Source organism: Helianthus annuus, chromosome 11, assembly GCF_002127325.2.
Source record: "Helianthus annuus cultivar XRQ/B chromosome 11, HanXRQr2.0-SUNRISE, whole genome shotgun sequence".
Lineage (NCBI taxonomy): Eukaryota > Viridiplantae > Streptophyta > Magnoliopsida > Asterales > Asteraceae > Helianthus > Helianthus annuus.
In genome coordinates this window covers 114472186-114496159 of record NC_035443.2, presented here as the reverse complement: position 1 = coordinate 114496159, position 23974 = coordinate 114472186, and the positions used below count along the sequence as shown (strand labels likewise).

Genomic DNA, 23974 nt, shown 5'->3' with positions numbered 1-23974 from the left:
ACATCAGAAACTTTGTTTAAACAGCAGTATGATCATTAATCATCAAGGATTCCTATCTTCATACATATCCCATTTGTATAAATTTATAGTTGTGCTTAGTTTATTTTTGTTTGTTTTCTTTTTGTATTTCATTAAATAAAACCACACAAAAAGGGGAAAAGTAACATGCATATATTGATAAAATTCTATATAGCTGAGAAAACCAACCGTCCCTAATTTTTTTTCCAGATTATTGAATTTTTTATTTCTGTCAATGCATGCAACGTCATTTTTTCATAAGAAACTTAAGTGACACGTAGGCACTAGAATGATTAGGAGCTATGAAAGTAGCCGCCTAGTCATTAAATGCTTACTCACACATAGGGGCTTAGTAGACTGTCACACTCACTACAACAGATATCGTCTTAATTGAAGAGATGAATTTTTTTACAGGCTGTTAATATCATTTATGAAGATCTATCACTCTCATCTATAAATATTAACAACCTGAAAAGAACTTACTTCACACCAAAAATCATCTCTTTAAAAGCCCTTTGATATTCTTATCTTAAAATGGCTCGCCCAAAATTGATGAAAGCAACTCAATTTCCTCTCCCATTACACAGACTTCATAATCTTAGGTTGAAATCCTACTTGGAAGGACCTGCATGGGACGACTGCAGGTTTGTGTACAATATGATCATGCGAAGTCCTTTGGGCTTTGTTGTGTCATCACATGTCACCTTTATCCAAAACTTCTTCAAGAGTTCTGGTGGAACTCTGAAATCATTTTTAGTGGCACTTCCATGTGGATTGAGAGTGAGGTTATGGGGGTTAGAATTACCCTAAATGAGGAAACAATCAGAAATGTCCTCAGGCTGGGTAATGGTCATGAAACTCAACTACTGGATAAGGCAGATGTGCAACTAACCTTGACTGAAATGGGATATCAAACATTCTACTCGTCAAGGGCAATTAGCAAATCTGGGTTTATACCACCTTTCCAGTTTTTGGTAACACAGCTAAGTGTCTGCTTCTCCAAGAAGATTGGACATTTCAATGAGCTGTCCAATAGGATGATGGAAGTGGTTCATGCTGTTGTACAGGTAAAACCGTACAACTATGCTAAGTTTCTCATGAGAGACCTAGTAGCAAACGTTGTCACACCCCCAAAATCCACACGTGGAGTACTACCGCTTGGGAGCGTGACTGACCAGGATCAAGCCACCAATCATATAGAACAACGTAAATAGTAAAAGTGAATGTAATTTAACCAAACCAATCCATATGAAAGGTGTTCAAAACATAAGTATAAATTCAACATTTAGCGGAAGCATATGAGTAAAAGCCCAACATAAGTAAAGTATGAAATATCAAATGTTTAATCAAAGCAATCACGATCCTTGTCCACAACGACCGCGCCTCCTAGTGCAAGCTCCATGTATACCTAACGACCTACAAGGCATGTAACAGAGAGTCAACAACTAGTTGAGCGAGTTCACAGTAAGTAAGTTCGGAATAGTTAGTTTGTTTCGTAACGTGTGGCTCTACTAGGCCGATAGTATGTTCTATTAGTGGGGGCTTCCCATAGTTGCATATACACTAGACTATTTGTAACCATAAGTGTTCTTCTTAACCCAAGAACAGTAGTACGTACAGGGTTTACGTAGGTTTTACGTAAGTGTCCTTCACAAACCGAGGACAGTGGTACGCGGGGGTTTACGTAGGTTTTACGTAAGTGCCTGTCACAACCCGAGGCAGTAGTGAGTATAAGTTTACGTAGGTTTTACGTAAGTGTCCTTCGCAACCTGAGGACAGTGATGAGTACAAGTATACGTAGGTTTTACGTATGTATCCTTCGCATCCAAGGACGATGGTAGATAGTCTAGTAACAGTGTAGGTACAAGTATCTATTCAATCTCATTCCTTCAATCCCATTCCCAAACCCCGGGAATCCCATGCCTTGGTAAGAGTGTGAACTCACCTTGGTTTGCTCGGTATGTTATTGCTTCTTGTGTTAATTAATGGTTAGGTCCGTTACACACAACCTAAGGTACATTGCACATAAACTCAATGTAAGTGTTTACGTTCAATTAGGGTTTACAATTCCTTGATGTCCAAACAACTGTGTTCCGTGTGATAATCGTGTACAGAATGACATGACATAGATTGTTCATACATACAGTATCATCCAGTAACATTCAGTATCATACAGTCATATACAGTAGCATACAGTAGCATGTTGTTCCTCATACAGGGTTTTGAACTTGGCAATATAAGTAAGCTCGGATCATGTATTATTCATAAAACTCAGATCATGTATCACATGTGACATCTCGTATTTTCAATCTTTCCATTTTTGGCAAGTCTGCTTGTACTTTCTATTTTTGTAAGTTGTACCTTTGTGGTATTTGACTCTATTTCAAATTTGTACACGAGACTTGAAATCATCATGAAAGTGCGTGATTTTATCCATATTCGTGTTTGAATGCTATGTATTGTTGAAACTATGTTAAGCACGTAAAAACAGGGAAATTACATCTTAATCTCAGCTCTTAAATTCATCGTTGCCAAGAGATTACCCTAAACCGTACGAAAATTAGGAATTCGTACGTTAATTCGGTAAAAATATCAAAATTTGGGTTAAAATGATTTTTATATTATTTTATTAATATTTTAAATAAATAAATTAATAATTAAAAATTAAATAAATAAGTATTTAACTAAATTTTATTGATTTTTTTATTGATTTTAATTATTTTGGTTAGTTAGACTAACTCAGTTAGTGAAAACTCAGTTAAATCAGCTAACTGTGTTAACTTTTATTAAAGGGCAGCACTAACTGAGTCAGAAAACTCAGTTAGTGACTAACCCAGTTAGTCAAGGCTAACTGATATAAAAAAGGGGTTTTATGCGCATGAACCGGTTCGAACTCGTGACCTCTTCTATAAGAAACAACGAACTAACCACTCGGCCGGGAATGCCACATCCAATATATATATAGGAATTAAATTCCTTTTATCATCTCATTAAATGCTTGAAATAAATAACATTATAAAGGATGTCTCAGACGGGATTCGAACAGCGACCTCTTAGTTCTCAATACGCGCATTAACCAACTGGGCTACAGTTCCACATCTGTTAAGTTTTGACTCGAATTATACTTAACATCTAATTAAGGTCGCGAATTCAAATCAAATAACCGTCGGCCACTGTTCATCTTCTTCTTCGATTACATTTATGACCGGAACTTGTTGAGACCTTTCAAGGTCTGTAACCGACACCCTCATGTCTATATAAACCGACCCAATATTCCGTCATCTTTTCCTTTGCACCCTATCACCGAAACGATAACCGAACCCGAATCCACTTCGTTCACGACGCCGGAAACCATCCTCACCGCCGGAAACCATCTTCGTCGCCGGAGCAACCTTCGCCGTCGGCCACCTCCGACCACCACTCGCCGCCGTTGCCGCCACCGGTGACCACCGTCCGGTAAACCGGTTCGTTTTCGTTCTTTCCGATTTCCTTTACGTTCCGTTTATATTATTATTATTATTATTATTATTATTATTATTATTATTATTATTAGTATTATTATTAATATTATTATTACTATTAGATATGATTATTTTCAGGTTTATAATTTTATATTTCAGAGTTTTTATAATAACCAGAATTTATTTACAAATTTCCAGAATTTTTATTAAATTAATATTTAAACAATCTGAATTATTATTTATTTTCAGATTTATTATATTCAGAATTGACATTTTATAATAATCAGATTATTTTAGATATTCAGAATTTGAATTTCAAAATCAGAATAATTATTATCAAAATTTTTATTCCTGTTTTATTTATATTTCAGAATTTATATTTCAGAATTTTTATTAAATCAGAGTTATAATCAGAATTTATATTATTATTTTATTAAAATCAGAATTATCATTTTTATATATGTATAATAAACAGAATTATTATTATTTTCTGATTTATTATTTAAATCAGAAATTTAGTTTTAAATCAGAATTGTTTTCAGAATTATAAAATCAGAATTATTATTTTATAAATATCAGAATTATTACTTTAAATAAAATCAGAATTATTATTCAAAATAATATTTTAGTCAGAATTTATATTTCATCATTTTAATCAGAATTTGTGTTATTTATTTCAGAAATTATATTTCAGAATTATTATTAATTACTTTATTAAATCAGAATTATTTATATATATATATAATAATCAAATTATCATTTAAATTATTATTTAAATCCGAAATATTATTTTTTTCAGATTTATTTTAAATAAACACAATAATTATTATTTTTATCTAATTATTTTATAATAAACAAATCTACTATATTATTTAGATTAGCAATATTATTTTATATAAAATAATCAGATTTATTATTTTTAATCTATAATATTTATATATATATATATCAGAATTATCATTATTTATTTAATCCAACATTTTAGTAACAATATTTATAATACTTGGTAAAATCAGTTATAATATTATGATAGTATATAAAAATCAGTATTATCACATTTACTTATTTATAAAATAAGTTATCACATATTTTATTAAATATAAAATATAAGGCATATGATTATTGTTTTAGAAGTATTATTTTTGCCTTGTTAATTAAATAATCTCTCAATTCCCAATAATTAATCAAATCCTCAAAATTAATAGGGTAATTCTCTTGTGCACGTTCTCTTTGGAAAATCCCTGATTCTTTATCTTTTCCAAGAAATACGCAACGCACTCTAAGGTGAGTATACTTGACCCATTTTCTTTTTACACTTTTGGGTGTAGTATGCATTTCCTATATCAAACACACAATGTTAAACATTTTTGCACTATCTATCCACATTTCTTGTGAATCTATTTGAATCATGTTATTCATGTTATGCTAATGTTAAACATTTATGACTGTGTGTTCATTAACTTTGCAAGCCTCCCCTAACAATGGCAGCGCTGTAGGTTGTAACGCCCCTCCCATAATGTTTTGGGTATTGTTAGGATTTTTATTCTATGTTACCACCCTTTCGAGGGTTAGGCTATGTTAATTGCGTTAAACTTTGGTTTGAACACATATATTCATCGTTACGAGTATAACTGTTAATATGAAATCATGTAGTCACGTGGATTTGATCATGTTAAACTATTTTAATCATATTATACTATATTCAAACTTGTATACTCGCCAACATGTTTTGTTGACTTTATTTTAAATGCATACTGCAGGATGAGGAATCAAGATTTGAAGAAATGAATAGGATGGCCTAGAAACCCACCTTTGAAATAAAATATGTTTAATATTTATTATTTCCTTTTATGACAATGTATGAAACTTTGCAATTTTAATAAATGAAATTAAATTATATTGTCACATTTAGTGTTATGATGTTTTTGAACAGTTTGTACGTCTCATCCCGATGTTTCCGCCATCGGTTGGGGTGTGACAGATTGGTATCAGAGCCATAACTATAGGGAATTAGGTAGGATTGCCATACATTTCCCTAGTCTCTTATAGGAATACTCTGATACCAGATTGGTATCAGAGCCATAACTATAGGGAATTAGGTAGGATTGCCTTATTTTTCCCTAGTCTATAGTAGGGGTACTCTGATACCAGATTGGTATCAGAGCCATAACTATAGGGAATTAGGTAGAATTGCTATACTTTTCCCTAGTCTATAGTAGGAGTACTCTGATACCAGATTGGTATCAGAGCCATAACTATAGGGAATTAGGTAGAATTCCTATACTTTCCCCTAGTCTATAGTAGGAGTACTCTGATACCAGATTGGTATCAGAGCCATAACTATAGGGAATTAGGAAAAGTAGGAATGCTTTTACCTAGTCTATAGTTTTGGAGCTTTCTCATTTATTTGCTGTTTAAGACAATATTCCTTTCTCTCTTCCTTGCTTCCCTCTATTCTTTTGGACTTCTAATATACAAGCCTTTCCTAAGGCTAACACAATACACACATGGAAGCTTTGAAGACACTCTTACAATACAATCGAAATGATTCATCAAGATAGGGGTGATTCCCACACTTGGTGATGATTTTCACTCAGCTATGCTTCGATTTTTGCACGAAATCTACCCTCAAGTTAGGAGTGATATCCAAACCTTGTTGGGAGTTTTCCATTTCATATTCTAGTGGACCCTTATCTTAGGATAAGTACCAACCACATTAGGGTACGATGTTATCAAGTTAGAGGTGAAACTCGCATCTTGCTAACTAGTCCCATTCCTCGATTTTTGATCTCGCCAAAGTTTTGATTTTCTCAATCGATTAAGGACGTTTAGTAACTGGAAGGACAAACATCGTTAGTCGCTCCTCGATTAGAGTGTTTGTCTATTAGGCCAAAGCACGTCTCCTTAATTCGAAAAGGATTTCGATTCACTTTGGAATAGTCTTATGTTACGTTCCGTGACAATCCATGTTTTTTTATGATAAATCTCTCTTTATGTTATCTCAATTATTATGTTTTACGTTAAATCTCTTTTTATGCGATCTTAATTTTCTTGTGTTTTACATTTGTATGTTTTTCATTTCAATTTAATACATGCATACTAATATGTTATACTGGATTCGTGATTACTGGGTTATTCTTATGTGATGAACTTGTCTTTTAACCCACACCTTAACATGTATAGCACTATGCGTAGTGCTATAGGAGTAGCGCCCGCCCGTATTCTAGTGGTCATGTTAAGTTTTTAAATTACGGTACACGATGGGTTGACCTGTTTATTCACATGCCAGTGATACGTTAATCTTGTTAACTAAGTGTGTCATGTGGTTTGTTCTAAGTCTTATGCTAATATCATCAAGATAGGAGTGATTTCCTTACCTTGACAATTAGCTTCGCTCAATTTTCAACTCCACCAATGAGCTAGGGGTGATTTCCTTACCTCAGAGGTAGTTGCCAACCTTTTTTCGTTTTCAGCGAAACTTTATATTTGAGCGTTATCTTCGTTTCAAGTTTGGGAACACGAATCAGTCTTCTTCTTAAGATTTCGAGGACGAAATCTCCTAAAGTAGGGGAGACTGTGACATCTCGTATTTTCAATCTTTCCATTTTTGGCAAGTCTGCTTGTACTTTCTATTTTTGTAAGTTGTACCTTTGTGGTATTTGACTCTATTTCAAATTTGTACACGAGACTTGAAATCATCATGAAAGTGCGTGATTTTATCCATATTCGTGTTTGAATGCTATGTATTGTTGAAACTATGTTAAGCACGTAAAAACAGGGAAATTACATCTTAATCTCAGCTCTTAAATTCATCGTTGCCAAGAGATTACCCTAAACCGTACGAAAATTAGGAATTCGTACGTTAATTCGGTAAAAATATCAAAATTTGGGTTAAAATGATTTTTATATTATTTTATTAATATTTTAAATAAATAAATTAATAATTAAAAATTAAATAAATAAGTATTTAACTAAATTTTATTGATTTTTTTATTGATTTTAATTATTTTGGTTAGTTAGACTAACTCAGTTAGTGAAAACTCAGTTAAATCAGCTAACTGTGTTAACTTTTATTAAAGGGCAGCACTAACTGAGTCAGAAAACTCAGTTAGTGACTAACCCAGTTAGTCAAGGCTAACTGATATAAAAAAGGGGTTTTATGCGCATGAACCGGTTCGAACTCGTGACCTCTTCTATAAGAAACAACGAACTAACCACTCGGCCGGGAATGCCACATCCAATATATATATAGGAATTAAATTCCTTTTATCATCTCATTAAATGCTTGAAATAAATAACATTATAAAGGATGTCTCAGACGGGATTCGAACAGCGACCTCTTAGTTCTCAATACGCGCATTAACCAGCTGGGCTACAGCTCCACATCTGTTAAGTTTTGACTCGAATTATACTTAACATCTAATTAAGGTCGCGAATTCAAATCAAATAACCGCCGGCCACTGTTCATCTTCTTCTTCGATTACATTTATGACCGGAACTTGTTGAGACCTTTCAAGGTCTGTAACCGACACCCTCATGTCTATATAAACCGACCCAATATTCCGTCATCTTTTCCTTTGCACCCTATCACCGAAACGATAACCGAACCCGAATCCACTTCGTTCACGACGCCGGAAACCATCCTCACCGCCGGAAACCATCTTCGTCGCCGGAGCAACCTTCGCCGTCGGCCACCTCCGACCACCACTCGCCGCCGTTGCCGCCACCGGTGACCACCGTCCGGTAAACCGGTTCGTTTTCGTTCTTTCCGATTTCCTTTACGTTCCGTTTATATTATTATTATTATTAATAGTATTATTATTAATATTATTATTACTATTAGATATGATTATTTTCAGGTTTATAATTTTATATTTCAGAGTTTTTATAATAACCAGAATTTATTTACAAATTTCTAGAATTTTTATTAAATTAATATTTAAACAATCTGAATTATTATTTATTTTCAGATTTATTATATTCAGAATTGACATTTTATAATAATCAGATTATTTTAGATATTCAGAATTTGAATTTCAAAATCAGAATAATTATTATCAGAATTTTTATTCCTGTTTTATTTATATTTCAGAATTTATATTTCAGAATTTTTATTAAATCAGAGTTATAATCAGAATTTATATTATTATTTTATTAAAATCAGAATTATCATTTTTATATATGTATAATAAACAGAATTATTATTATTTTCTAATTTATTATTTAAATCAGAAATTTAGTTTTAAATCAGAATTATTTTCAGAATTATAAAATCAGAATTATTATTTTATAAATATCAGAATTATTACTTTAAATAAAATCAGAATTATTATTCAAAATAATATTTTAGTCAGAATTTATATTTCATCATTTTAATCAGAATTTGTGTTATTTATTTCAGAAATTATATTTCAGAATTATTATTAATTACTTTATTAAATCAGAATTATTTTTATATATATATATATAATAATCAGAATTATCATTTAAATTATTATTTAAATCCGAAATATTATTTTTCAGATTTATTTTAAATAAACAGAATTATTATTATTTTTATCTAATTATTTTATAATAAACAAATCTACTATATTATTTAGATTAGCAATATTATTTTATATAAAATAATCAGATTTATTATTTTTAATCTATAATATTTATATATATATATATATCAGAATTATCATTATTTATTTAATCCAACATTTTAGTAACAATATTTATAATACTTGGTAAAATCAGTTATAATATTATGATAGTATATAAAAATCAGTATTATCACATTTACTTATTTATAAAATAAGTTATCACATATTTTATTAAATATAAAATATAAGGCATATGATTATTGTTTTAGAAGTATTATTTTTGCCTTGTTAATTAAATAATCTCTCAATTCCCAATAATTAATCAAATCCTCAAAATTAATAGGGTAATTCTCTTGTGCACGTTCTCTTTGGAAAATCCCTGATTCTTTATCTTTTCCAAGAAAAACGCAACGCACTCTAAGGTGAGTATACTTGACCCATTTTCTTTTTACACTTTTGGGTGTAGTATGCATTTCCTATATCAAACACACAATGTTAAACATTTTTGCACTATCTATCCACATTTCTTGTGAATCTATTTGAATCATGTTATTCATGTTATGCTAATGTTAAACATTTATGACTGTGTGTTCATTAACTTTGCAAGCCTCCCCTAACAATGGCAGCGCTGTAGGTTGTAACGCCCCTCCCATAATGTTTTGGGTATTGTTAGGATTTTTATTCTATGTTACCACCCTTTCGAGGGTTAGGCTATGTTAATTGCGTTAAACTTTGGTTTGAACACATATATTCATCGTTACGAGTATAACTGTTAATATGAAATCATGTAGTCACGTGGATTTGATCATGTTAAACTATTTTAATCATATTATACTATATTCAAACTTGTATACTCGCCAACATGTTTTGTTGACTTTATTTTAAATGTATACTGCAGGATGAGGAATCAAGATTTGAAGAAATGAATAGGATGGCCTAGAAACCCACCTTTGAAATAAAATATGTTTAATATTTGTTATTTCCTTTTATGACAATGTATGAAACTTTGCAATTTTAATAAATGAAATTAAATTATATTGTCACATTTAGTGTTATGATGTCTTTGAACAGTTTGTACGTCTCATCCCGATGTTTCCGCCATCGGTTGGGGTGTGACATCACATACAAACTCAGACTATATAGCATCAAACAAAACTCAGACCAAACACCCCTTATAAAAGTTGGACCATGCATGTTCCAAGTATTCAAAACTCAGACTAGGCAACCAACTAGAAAAATCGGACCATACATGCTCATTAAAACTCGGACCCCGTGTATTTACTCACAAACTCGGACCCCGTGTATTTATTCAAAAACTCGGACCCCATGTATTTATACAAAAACTCGGACCTAGCATTCCCCTGATAAAAATTCGGACTAACAACCCTTATGAAACTCGGACCATTAACAATCAAAAGTCGGACCACACTACACTTATAAAATTCGGACCCATCATATGTATAAAGTTCGAACTATATATATCATTCTCAAAACTCGGATCATGTGCATCAAATAAAACTCAGAGTTTTCAACATGCGTGAATTCCAAAACCATTTTACAGAATCAATGGAACAGTTACATTTGCAGACTACGATCAAAACCCTAATCTTCATACTTTGGCAATACTGTAATCTAATCAACAATCAAATAATTCTAACATATCAGGCATCTTAACATCAAGCAAGTGATTACACAACAGATCATAAACAATCACACAACAATCAGAATCTTTAATAACCACAGAGTCATTGTTTGGTGAACTAGGGTTTGCATGAATCAAATAATCAATGATTAGCAACAAATAACCATTAAACGTTTACCTTAGATTGATTCCAGATGGATTGGAAGATCAAGATTGATGCAAGAGAACTTGTGTAGCCAAGAATGATGAGAGAAATGATTGTAGAGAGAATGATTTGAAGGTACGTATGATGATTGTGAGATGATTGTGAGGGAGGTTAGGGTTAAGAGTTATTAAGATTTCACTAACTACTCTACTCACCCCTAAGTATCATCTTTTACATAAAACACACCCATCAGAATATAATTTACAGTTTCATCGCCAAGTTCATGTATTTGTCAAATCATTCGTAAACTAACACATAACCATGCAATAATCACAATACACTTTATCAAATCACAACGTATACAGTTACAAAGCAAACCAATTGTGTAAGTAAGCAACTAAACAAACAGTGAACGTGCAATAAATGCGAAAGTGGAACCTCGGAAACTCGAGTTGTCACAAACGTCCACGACCGACAACCTTTTCTGATTTACCCTCGATTCGTAACCAAGGTGATCACTAGTTAGCTGGAATTCGGAGGAGTGAGAAGCTGCTATCCGAGGGCCGAGCTGGTACTTCAACAAAACATAAGTGAGCCCACCCTGGTACCATCAACGAATAACACCGGTCGAATAACCAGCCTTTGGTTATACGTGAAGTGCATGTACAACGTGTTGGAGGAAGAGGAGTAGTTGTTGTTTGTCTTTTTTGTTGTGTGTTTTATATTTTTTATATAAATCATGACTGCTTTAACTTCTTATCATTTTTCTTTGTCAATAGATCTAGGGGGAACTAACACAACATGTCTGATGAAATTAAAAAAAAAAACTGATGAGATTCAAATGAAATCTGACATGTTTTAAGTGAAACTCAAAAAATCTGATAATCAATCAGAAAATCTGGTAATTTTTCAGAAAACTCATCAGGCCAGAAAATCTTACAATAAGTCAGAAAATCAAATTTTTATCAGAAAAATGTCTTGACAACCAGGAAGTTTGACATGTCTATCAGAAAATACTGTCTTTAACCAGATTCAAGAAACTTTTGACAATCAAAACTCTTGAAATAAGTTTCTTTCAAAATATTTTTTTTCTGAGGACTGGAACAAGCTATATGAAAAATACTTCCTGTATATCAGAACAAAGGTGTGGAGTTCAGAACTGCAAAACAGCAATGTAAGTAAAAATCTCGGAACTCTACTTATTCCCTCTCGTCTCAAAAAAGAAAAATCTGATGATTCAACCTCTGTAATTGAATCAAATGAATTCTGATGATATATAAAGAAAATACAACTCTAAAAAGCCTTACTCAAAGATTTTCTGATAGATATCATCAAGAGGAAAAACTTGGGAAGATACATAATCGAAGAAAAGGTTTCTATTGGACCTTTTTGAAACAAAAGGGGTCCCACATGAAGAAAAGGTGCAAGTTGGACATTAGTATTTATCTGCTAAATCCCTGGTATCTTATCTCTAAATTTCATCAAAAGATTTACATTAAATTAGAGATAAACCAAAGGTTTTTCAAAAACGGTTGTTTCCTAAATGGATTAAAACATCATTAAGGTGTCATTAACCACCTTGAATACAAACAACTCGAAAAACACTCAAAAATCTCTGTCCCTATCCACTATAAATACATCATTCGAAAACAGAGACTTCCATCTTCAACCTTCAAAACCCAAACCTTAAAACCCTTTTCCGAAACAAAAACCCAAATTATCAAGGGCTGCTACCAACATCAACACACCTCCAATTGAACACTCTATTCCTTTAATCACTGAAGCTGAATATCTTCCATTAAAGAGCAACAATGAAGCAATGAATGATAACATTGAAGAGTATGACATGAAGTGTCAAATTCTCATTGAATTTCTGATCAGATGCCCGATAGCTCAAGCTCTCACAAAGACCAGAGATGTACCAGAAAGACTATTACAACAAGTTGTGAAAACTCTCAAAGTCTCAAATCAAATGGAGCTATCAGCACACGTATGGGAAAATATCTTCATTACCATCTCACCGGAGAAAATAAGGGAATGTTTAGAACTACCCTTAAACCAAGGATATGAAGAAGCACCGGAAAAAGAACATATGTTTGCACAACTTAATGCTGTAATGGGCTGCAAGACAAAGTTTCAAAGATTAATGAATTCAAGAGAAACAAGCTACCTACCTTCTGGCAAGTATTAATGGAGATCCTGAACAAGTGTTTATCATCAAAGATTGGAGGTACAGATCAGATAAATATGAATGTTCTGACAATCATGTTCAGCCTTATAACTGGGTTGAATGTTAATTTTGGAACAGAAATACTTAATATGATCAGAAGATCAATTCTGACTAAAGCTGGAAGGATAGATTCACATCTACCGTTTCCTAGATTTCAGTCAATCATAATTTCTGATGCATTTTCTGAAAGGAACCTACAAATTCCAAAGACAAAAATTATGTGGAAAGCAGAAATTATGACACCTTGGAGTGCTGTAGGGTCTCGGAAGTCAGATTTTGATGTACCTGTTCTGTCAGAAAGAATGATGTATCTGATACCAGAAGATTCACCATACAGAGCAGAATATCTGAAGATGTTAAGCAAAAAGGCAGAAAACAAAGAAGGTTTTGAAAATGTGTCACCCATGGAGCATGATGCACAGGAGTTAAGCACACCAAGAATGGAGCAGCAGGGTGAATCTGATCCTCATCCAGCTGATGAAGATGTGAATATGAGTCCTGTGGCAGAAGAACATCATGCTGAAATCTCACATATGGGAGAAATAGGTGCACAACACTCCAAACTAAACTTATTTCATTTTTCTGAGAGTGATTCTGATGAATCAATTCAAGAAAAATATGATATTTTACATAGAGGCACTATTTCTGCAAAACAAAATGTGAGTAAAACCAAAGACCCATTTTCTGAATCAGATTCTGAGGAGGAAAATGTGGTGGCAACAGGTGGAGATCAGTCTACTGATCAAGGAAACCTGGATGAGAAAACTAAGAGTTTCTCAACAACTCATGGAGAACCTGAAAAGCTTCAAGGATATGAGGAAAACCAGAACTTGAATATGTTTCAATTTTCTGGTGAGGATACAGAGAATTTGGAATCTTCCAATCCTCTTATCCTCAGAACAGTAGAGAATGTGTTTTCTGCTAGTGTTAGAAGGGGAACATCTGTTGTTTCTCCTGTTTCCCAAGGACATCAATCTATGTCCCCTAAACAACTTCACAAGGAACTTGAAGACACAACTGCCACTGTGAAAACAGTCACAGAAGAAAAACTTGATCTGATAATAGAAGAAATTAGAAATCAAAAGTCAGGCATCAAGGTTTTATCAGAAACTGTCAAAGCTGTGCAGAAGCAAACAGAAGACAATGCTGCAGCCTTTAACAAACTGCAAAAGTCATCAGAAAACAAAGAGAGCTCATCAGAATTCGAGAAGGCTCTCAAGGAACTGCGTGATATCAAGAAAAAGATGGCTGAGGTTGTAACTGCAGGAGAAAGCTCAAGTTCAAGAAGAATTCTTGAAGAAATACAGTTCCTCAGAGCCAACAGCAGCAGCATGGCTGAGGCTTTTGAGAAACTGTTGGTGGAATTAACTACACAAAGAAATCAAGAAAATCAGGAGTTTCAGAAAATGAAGAAACAAGAAGAAACAAATACTCAAGCTCTTACAAATATTCAACTATTAGTAAAGAGATTGCAGTATAATGTTGCCAGTCTAGCAAAGGTTGATCTTCATAAACTGAAAGCTCCAATTCCACAAGAAAGACAAGCAGGAAGATAGTGGGTGAGGTTCATATTCAACTATTAGTATAGTGATGGTTTCACTTCGGTTTTCTTTAAGAAAGCTTGGGATATAGTGGGTGAGGAGGTTTCGGATGCGATTATGCAATTCTTTGATAATGGTAAATTGCTTCAACAGGTGAATCATACTATTATTGCTCTTGTCCCGAAGGTCCCGAGTCCCTCATCGGTTTTGGATTATAGGCCCATTTCTTGCTGCAATGTCATTTTTAAATGCATTAGCAAAATCTTGGCTGATCGAATTAAGTGTAGTTTGGGTAGTTTGGTGGATATAAGTCAATCTGCTTTTGTTCCGGGTAGGAAGATTACTGATAATATTCTGCTCACTCAGGAGCTTATGCATAATTACCACCTTCAAAAAGGAAAACCAAGATGTGCGCTCAAGATTGACATCCAGAAAGCTTATGATACGGTTAGTTGGTCTTTTTTGAAATCTATTCTAACCAAATTTGGTTTCCCTAGTAAAATGGTTGATTGGATTATGACATGTGTATCCACTGTCTCCTTCTCGCTGAGCATAAACGGGAATCTTTGTGGTTATTTCAAAGGTAGAAGGGGTCTTCGGCAGGGTGATCCTATTTCTCCTTACTTGTTTACTTTAGTTATGGAAGTTCTTTCGTTGCTATTACATAAAGCAGCTGATCAACATCATGCTTTCAGATATCATGATAAATGCAAGCAACATAAGATTATCAATGTCTCATTTGCTGATGATCTATTCCTGTTCGTCAATCCGGACCTGATCTCGGTTAAGGTGGTGCGAGATACATTGGAATTATTCACTAGAATATCAGGGCTAACCCCGAATCTAGCTAAAAGCACAGTGTTCTTTAGTAATGTCTCGTTGGGGGTTAAACAGGACATCCGCTCCCTTCTGCCGTTTCAAGAGGGTGTGCTACCTGTCAGGTACTTGGGTGTTCCGCTAATTTCTACAAGGCTTTTGTACAGGGATTGCAAAATCCTGGTGGACAGGGTGGATAAAAAGATTGACAATTGGATGAATAAGTCTCTTTCGTTTGCGGGGAGGCTTCAGCTGATTAAGTCAGTTATTTCGGCTATGCACATCTATTGGGCTTCAGTGTTTATGCTCCCGGCTCGTATTATGGCAGATATTGAAAAAAGGATGCGGAATTTTCTTTGGAGTGGTGGTGTAGCGAAAGTTGTTCATCCTAAAGTTGCGTGGAAAAATGTTTGTCTTCCGAAATCGGAAGGGGGTTTGGGTGTGAGAAGAATTCGGGATATGAATAAAGCGTTGCTTGCGAACCACATTTGGAGTATCTTGCTTAAAAGGGAGTCTCTTTGGGTGAAATGGATCCATTCTTATAGGATTAAGGGAAAGAATTTTTGGAGCATTCCCTTTCGAGGTAGTATGAGTTGGGGATGGAGAAAAATCCTAATGATTCGATCTTCGATTCGTCAGTTTGTTTGGTATTCTATCGGTAATGGTCGGGACACTAATGCGTGGTATGATAACTGGTGTGACCATAGCCCTTTGGGCGATTTCATTACCCCTAGACGAATACATGGAGCGGGTTTTAATATGCAGTCGTCTGTGGCAGATCTTGTAGGTAACCTCAATGAATGGACGTGGCCGGATACATGGTTTCAGTTATACCCGGTTTTCACGAATTTTATTCCTCCGGCTCTTAACCAAAGTAATTCAGATAAGCTGATTTGGAAAGATGGTCAACATATGCAAAAGGAGTTTAGTGCTAGTGAGGTTTGGGATAATATCCGTTCGCGTGGGGAAGAGGTGGGCTGGGCTGATTTGGTGTGGTTTAGTCAATGTATTCCTAGACACTCTTTTCACATGTGGCTTGTTATCAAGAACAAGCTGAAAACCCAGGATCGTATGAGGATTTGGGATGCTGGAAGTGCAACTAATCTTAATCTGATGTGTTGTCCTCTTTGCAGGAAGGGTAAAGACTCTCGTGATCATTTATTCTTTCAGTGTGCTTATGGGGAACAAGTGTGGAATATGGTAAAAACTATGGCTTATATGGATGTAGTGGATGCTAATTGGGACTCTATAATGACTTGGTTCTCACAGCATAGATCGGGTAAGTCGCCTGAAGTTTTAGTTGGTAAAATGGTGGTGGCTGCCTCTACTTATTTCATTTGGCAAGAAAGAAACAATAGATTATTCTCTCCAAATCAAAGGAAGGCTGCTTTGATTGCTGATATAGTCTTGCATACGGTGCGTATGAAGCTGATGACATTCAAGGCAGGGAAAGGCTCCAAGAATCCGTTAGTATTAGAGCGGTGGAAGTTCCAAGTGAAGTCTATGAGCATCGATCCAGGCTAGAGTCGGTTTGGGTTTTGTGTTTTGTTTGTTGCCATTGTTTCGGCTTTTGGTTGTTTAGTCTTTGGTTGTTTTTGTTTTGCTTGGTTGTGAACTTGTTGGTTTTGGTTTTGCTAGTCTTGGTATGCCAAGTCTAGCCCTAGTGTGCTTCTTTGGCACGCTCGTGTGATTTTTTTTCTTTATATATAAAATTCACCGGGGTAACCCTTTACCCAAAAAAAGACAAGCAGGAAGATCAGAAATTCCTCAACAAGAACCAGAAAACATTCAGCAAGACCAAACCAAACAAACAGAAACACCAACAGATCAAAAACAAAAGCAGCCCATGGGTCCACCTCCAGATAAACAAAAGTCACTCATGGGTCGTCCACCAAATGTCCCAAAGCCAGACACTTCAAAGGTCCAACAGAAAGAACATGTTCAAGTTCAATCATCTTCTACAGCCATCACAGGAGAAACAGATCTTAGCATAAGGATGGATACAAAAGAAAAGAGAAGAATGGAGCATGAAGTGACCTCCTCACAAAGACCAAGAAAAATAATGAGAGAAGATTCAGAAGGAAACATCAAAGAATCAATGGTGCTGAAAGGTGATTTACACACAATTATGTATCCTGAAGAACATCTAAAGCACTACTATTGGAAAGGTCCAGAAGACAACCCAACAAGGCCACTCTCACCAATGAATAAAAGCATTGTTGAAGAAAGAAACAGTGGTAGCTGGGTGATGTTGCACAAACACTTGACCAATCCAATAGTATCTATTGAAAGAATTGATACTTTGACCACTGGAAGAGGCATACTGGGTAATGAAGGACAAAACAAGTATACCTTGATCAGAAAAGATAAAAATGAACAAAGGGTTACTGATGCAGATATGGCTGATGATATTCATTGATGTAGGGTAAAATACACATATTTGTCCCGTGTAAAGTGTATAATTTATGTATAGTTTTTATTCGTTTTTAGTTAGTTTTAGTATTATATTATATTATATTGTGTTTTGGCAGGTCCTGGTGTAAATGGAGCAAAAACGAGTAATATAGAAATAACCAGCCAGTTCGGCAGAGTAGAATGCCAGAGACCGAAGTAAAATTACCACTATTTTCTGTGAGTTATATGGCTGCCACAACAAAATATATATATATTCAGATCGAGAGAAAAGACTAGGCCCACGTTAATATATATTTTCATAATTTGAGTCCATTGGCGTTGGACCAGATGAAGATTGAGCTGCTAACATACCCATCATATAAAAACCTACTATTAGAAAAGAGTTCGCATAATATACATATATTATTTTGTGAGGCGGCTGAATATTATTTTTAGACATATGGACGCCACTTTTAATACATATACATATGGGGATAAAGGAAGCAGACAAAGGAGGCGACAATTAATAGGAGATAGACTCTAATACATATTGGAGGGTGAGCATACATTGGACGAAAATTAAGTGGGCCGCCAAACATGACTAATTTGTGATTTCATGGGATGTGGGCTTTTCGAATGTATAAAATACATACATCAGCCTTTGTGTAGAGGCAATGAATTCACTTGGAGGAAAGAGGGACATTATGTGACGAAGGGAATAGGGTAAATTACAATTTTGGTTCTTTATGTTTGTATCAGATTGCAATGGATAGCCTTTAAGTTCAATAATTACAGTCACAATCCTTTATTCAGAAAACTCATTACATCTTTCGTCCTTTAGCACTAACCAAGTTAAAATTTTCAGTTAAATCTAATCAATTAAGGGTAGTTTTGTATTTTACGTATTTACTTAAAAATATATTTAAAAAGAACAGGAAAAACAAAAAAAAAAATATATGTCTTTTATAAATCAAAACACTCTCCTCTGCACACTTACTAACAAAACACAACAAGAAATTAGCAAACTTCAATGACTTCGCGAACCGTATAGCAGATTCTTGAACATGAAAAACAAGTCGGTTGACGAAATTTTGAGTCAAACGAACATCATGGTTCAAGATAATCCGAAACAGATTAAACAACGATTCCTTCCACACTAGTGATCCAGATAACAGATGTTGATCGGAAACACTCTCCGATCACACATTCAACACTCCACCGCATTCTCTTCCTCCGCCACCACCACCGTCGCTGCCATTCCTGCCGCATCCTCACATAGTAAGAAGTTATTACTGTACTATTTTGCAAACCAAAATGTTCAACTTATGAGCAAAATTGTGGTTACTAGCTTTGATTTTGTGGTGATTGTTGCTACCAATTTCGTGGTTAACACCATAATTAGTCATACGCTTCAATGAATTGTGCTACTACAACTATGCTATGAGCCAGTTCTTCAATTATGGTTACAGAGTATTTAATTTGTGTGATCAGGGCTGCAAACGAACTGAGTGGTGGCGTCCGACGATAATTAGTGATGGTACTGTGGGAGTGGTGGTAGTAGAGGTTGGTTGGAGGGAGATGAAGAGGAGAGATTCTAGGGTTAGGGTTGGGGAGTTGGGGAAGATGGTGTTTATTTATTAATGAACACTAGTTTAAGATCCCGCGAGTTTCGCGGGTGGCTTAACACAAACATATAATATCTACCGGCATTGAAGTCCATGTATGAACTATAATATCCTCTCAATCCGACAGAGCCATATCCGACACATCGCCTTCATAAAGATCGGTTTTTATAACCTACTTTAATCTTTTCGACCCGTCAACCCCGCAAGCATGTTGCAACACGTTTTTTGCAGAATAAAAAGAGACAGGGGCTGGAACTTCTATCCAACTGCAAACTCGCCTCTAAACTTCCTTCGCAAATTCGCATTCAGCCAAAAGATGGTCTGAAGTCTCTTGCGTGTTTGCCCGTTCATTTGAAGTCGGAAACACTTAATGTAATGAAAATACATGAAATGCATATAATTGTAATACTTAGAATATAGCATTACTCCAAAACCTCTTACCAAGTATTGTGTCATCTTCATTCACTAAGCATGGTCCAATCTACCATTAAAGATTAGGAAAAAGAACAAAACAATCTAACTGCAGAAACAACAGAGCACGTAGCCGACACCGATCCCTAAATCGCTGCTCAACGCTTCAATTCAAGACTCCAAAACTGCCATCGTTATCGGTTGCCACTCACCATCGCCCAAACTCGTCTGGTTCAATTCCTCCGCTACCACTCACCGTCATCGTCACCAACCGACCACTCTACTACCACAACATTCTCTTCCTTATCTCGACTCTCGTTCCTCCCTTCTACGTCTTCATCGAACTCTTCTTCTCTACATACTTTACTGCATATTCAACGAAAAGTCAAATTTTCTCATGCTAATAATCGCAATTGCTACTTCGAGGTAATGCACAAGTCACATATTAAAACACAATAGGTAGAACATGATTGCTGAACATAACATGTTGCGAGCAAACCTGATGAAAATAAGCTTGCTTCATTAATGCCATCCCAAAACATGACCTTTATCTCTCAAGGTTATTAAATAAAAAAGGATTTTTAACAACAAAAATTTTTTTATTGATTTTTTTACTGGGTGTATTAGAAAAATTGATTGACTGATGACCTATTGATCAAACTTTGTTTGCTTTGAAAATCCATTTCTTATAGATTTGAATGGCAAAAAAACTATAAAAAGAAATTTAGCACAAGAAAGTGGTTTTTGTTCTTGATGTTTCTATGATAAGTTTTAAAAGTGGTCATAAATAACTAAAATCAAATGTGATAAAATTCATACCTGGCAGGAAATGACCACACTTAAATGAATATGACCAACATGAAACTAACCAGCTTCAACACGTCGCTCCGGTTATCTCATCACTGTTAGTTTTAAATATAAACATGTAAAGGGATCCAGAATACTTAAAGATATGTCTACTCATCATCTACCTTGAACAATAAACATGCAAAAAACACTCACGATTGAATAATTCCATATGGCTTTTAATTTTGTTGATATTTTATAGGATTATTTTAACTTTTTTATTAGTCAATACTATAGTGTTAACAACGTTGTTCCTGCTAGATAAGCATAAGATGGAGTGATGGACTAATGTATAGTGTTGCAAGAATCAGGTTCATGTAGTTTTCTGCGTTAGAATTGCTAACTGAAAAATAGAACAAATTTTATCACATCTGTTAAACTAATAGCAAATATGAAAGGTTCAAAATTAAAATTACAAAAGCAAAAATAGTGGCAAGCTGACTTTCAGATTAGTAGAGTTTATACAATTAAATTTCGTAAAACGGTCGGGACCGAGGTCGTAAGAGGCAACTTTTTAAGTGGATTACAGATTCAAAATGGACACTAATTTCAGTTAAAAATACGCAAAAGAATCAAACATACCTGTATGAGAAGATTAGATAGCAGACGTTGATCAACTCCATTAGTTGCGTAAATGAAAAAGATGCGACTTCAAATTTAAAAACTGCAAATTTCACCATACTAACCTCCGATATAAGTTGCGTAGGCACGACCATTGCAAATCGTTACCAATCACAACCCGATTCAAGCACCACAGCGCTATAAAAAATACGGCATCAATTGTCTTGTTTATTACTGCATCGTTGTTGTCGTTGTCTGTTGGTCGTCTCTTTATGACAAAGGCACATATATCCGAAAATAATAAGGCGGGTCTGCAAAATTTAACGGATCCTTACACCATGGGATCCAGAGGCCACCAGTGATCTTGAATTTGTAATATGAGACTCAATTAATAACAAAGTTCATACCAATACTTTCTAGTGGCTGCAAGGATTTTCATTAGGTGCCTTACTCCCTCTTCTTATTCAACAATGTAAGGATAGTTCCGGCAAAGACCTTCATAGGCTTCAAGATATGCATCATTGTCATGTTCGGATAATTATCAAAACAAAAACCTGGATAAAAGCAAATATCATGAAATAACACGATTTTGTAATTAAAGTAGAAACTACATGTTATATATAAAAGTTATGGGTCAACCAAACCTGACCCGACCAGTTTTGACCCATTACCCAACTTTCCCCCAGCTCGCACACTTTGCAACCCAGCTCGCACACTTTGCACCCTATACCAAAACACAACATTCGCAAATGAAGTGTCATCGGTGATCATTGCGTTAATGCAGTATATGTGGGCATAAATAAGTCAGTAAGTGCATCTTCTTTTAGATTGTGTACAATTTGTTACTTTCTTTTATACACTTCTTTATTGGAAAAGGTGAATCATAGTTGAGGTAAACTTAGTATTCTATATTTCTATTTAAGCCCATACAAACATTATATTCAAAGAACGTCTTTTAATCAGTTAAAGATTGAGTTAGCAGCAAAGGGTTTTCATACAAAAGCTCTCTATACCACCTTTATTTGTAGAATATGTAATATTAAAAAGGTAATATTACTATATGTTAGGTTCAACACCCCATGTGACAGTGGGCTCAAAAACTATGATCAAACCTTGTTTGTACAAACAGTAGAAGTGGCTATTGTGCAGGTCTCAGTGTTTTTCGATGCCAATCGCTACCGAAAATACCCAGTATGGTACTGGTATTTGAAGGTAAAACTGGTACCAAAAAAGCAAAATGTCGGTGCCAAACCGGTACCGAAAATCAAGTCAGTACCGGTTCCGAATAGGTATCCGATACCATTTGCTCATCCCTACATAACACAAAACTTAAGGCGTGTAAAGATGTAGTCACTCCAAATTCACGAATATAGATTCAAAGATATAAGATAAATGACAGGATTCATGCATTGAACCGCTTTCATTCTAGCAACTATGATTGTGATTCGAGTTCTTTTTTTTACTAAAAAAGATAAGATAAAATTCATATTAAATGTATCAATTTGAAGGAACTCTTATAGCTTTTTGTATATATTTTTTGATTAAACTGATTCCTAAATATCACTTCTGAATGATGTGGAGTAAGAGTAATTATATTTAAGAATTAAGATTTTCATACAAAATGTAGGTTACATAATACACATCCAAACACCCTGCAACACTTTTGGAAATAACATAAAAAGAACCCCAAATCAGAGGTTAACATAGCCATCAGAAAACAAAAACAAATTTAACATTGGCTTCACTCCTAAGTCCTAACACATTTACCATTTCATCAAAAACCTAGAAGACCTCACACAAAGTATATATATTTTTGAAACAAATAAACATCATATCAATTTTACATTTTGCTAGTTCTCAATCAAATATTGGAGTAGAGACCGCAAATCATAAAGAAACACACCTTATTCATATAAATAGTTTAACCTTGACTTGTACATTGGCAACAATAAGCAACATAAACCTAATAAGAACAAATATAAACACACCAGTAAACATAGATGAAAAAAAAAACCCCGAATAATCAGATTAAAAACAAAACAACAACAATCTCATCATAAACGAAAATATCTAAATCGAATCACAACACCAGTAATCTACAATTGCGGTGGAAACATGAAAATATGGAATTTCAATCGAAATAAGAAAACGTATTCATTTAACTGAAACCCTATATCTGAAAGGATATTAAAATTGAAATAAAAAAAACCACAGTCAATACAAATCGTACCTATGATTTGAAAAACGAATAACGAACATGAAAATTTATGAGCGTACCTTTTTCTTGAATGATAAGAAGAGTCTGCGGTGGAATTGAAACTGACAAAAGGAAAAAAAGTAGATGAAGAGATTGTTGATTGTCATCAAAGATAGATCTCTAAATCGTCGATTTGAATATTGCAGAGGAAAACGGCTCAACCATTTAGGGTTTGAAGAGAGAAATTAGAAACTAATTTGTCGCCATCATCCTCATCACATTGTCATCCTCAAAATCAGATGAGCACGTGATTTACTATCCTCTATTGAAAAGTATTCATCATCGATATGAGATGAATCGCTGATGTCCATATGGCTAAGATTTAGGGTTTTGTGTGAGATTGATTGAGAGAAAATATGGAAAGCTTAAAGATTAGAAGAAAAAAAATACCTTTTGCTTGTTGCTTTAGACTGAGATCTAGGTTGTGATGGAAGAGATA

At 34.4% G+C, this 23974-nt stretch overlaps 1 long non-coding RNA gene across 1 annotated transcript; it reads right to left on the bottom strand.

Moving 5' to 3' along the window:
* Positions 1 to 19921: 19921 nt before the first annotated feature.
* On the bottom strand, positions 19922 to 20727 carry LOC118484256. The gene is made up of 2 exons (XR_004873055.1): positions 20691 to 20727; positions 19922 to 20237 (listed from the first exon to the last, which is right to left on the bottom strand). It is a non-coding gene; the product is annotated as an uncharacterized LOC118484256 (long non-coding RNA).
* Positions 20728 to 23974: the final 3247 nt, after the last annotated feature.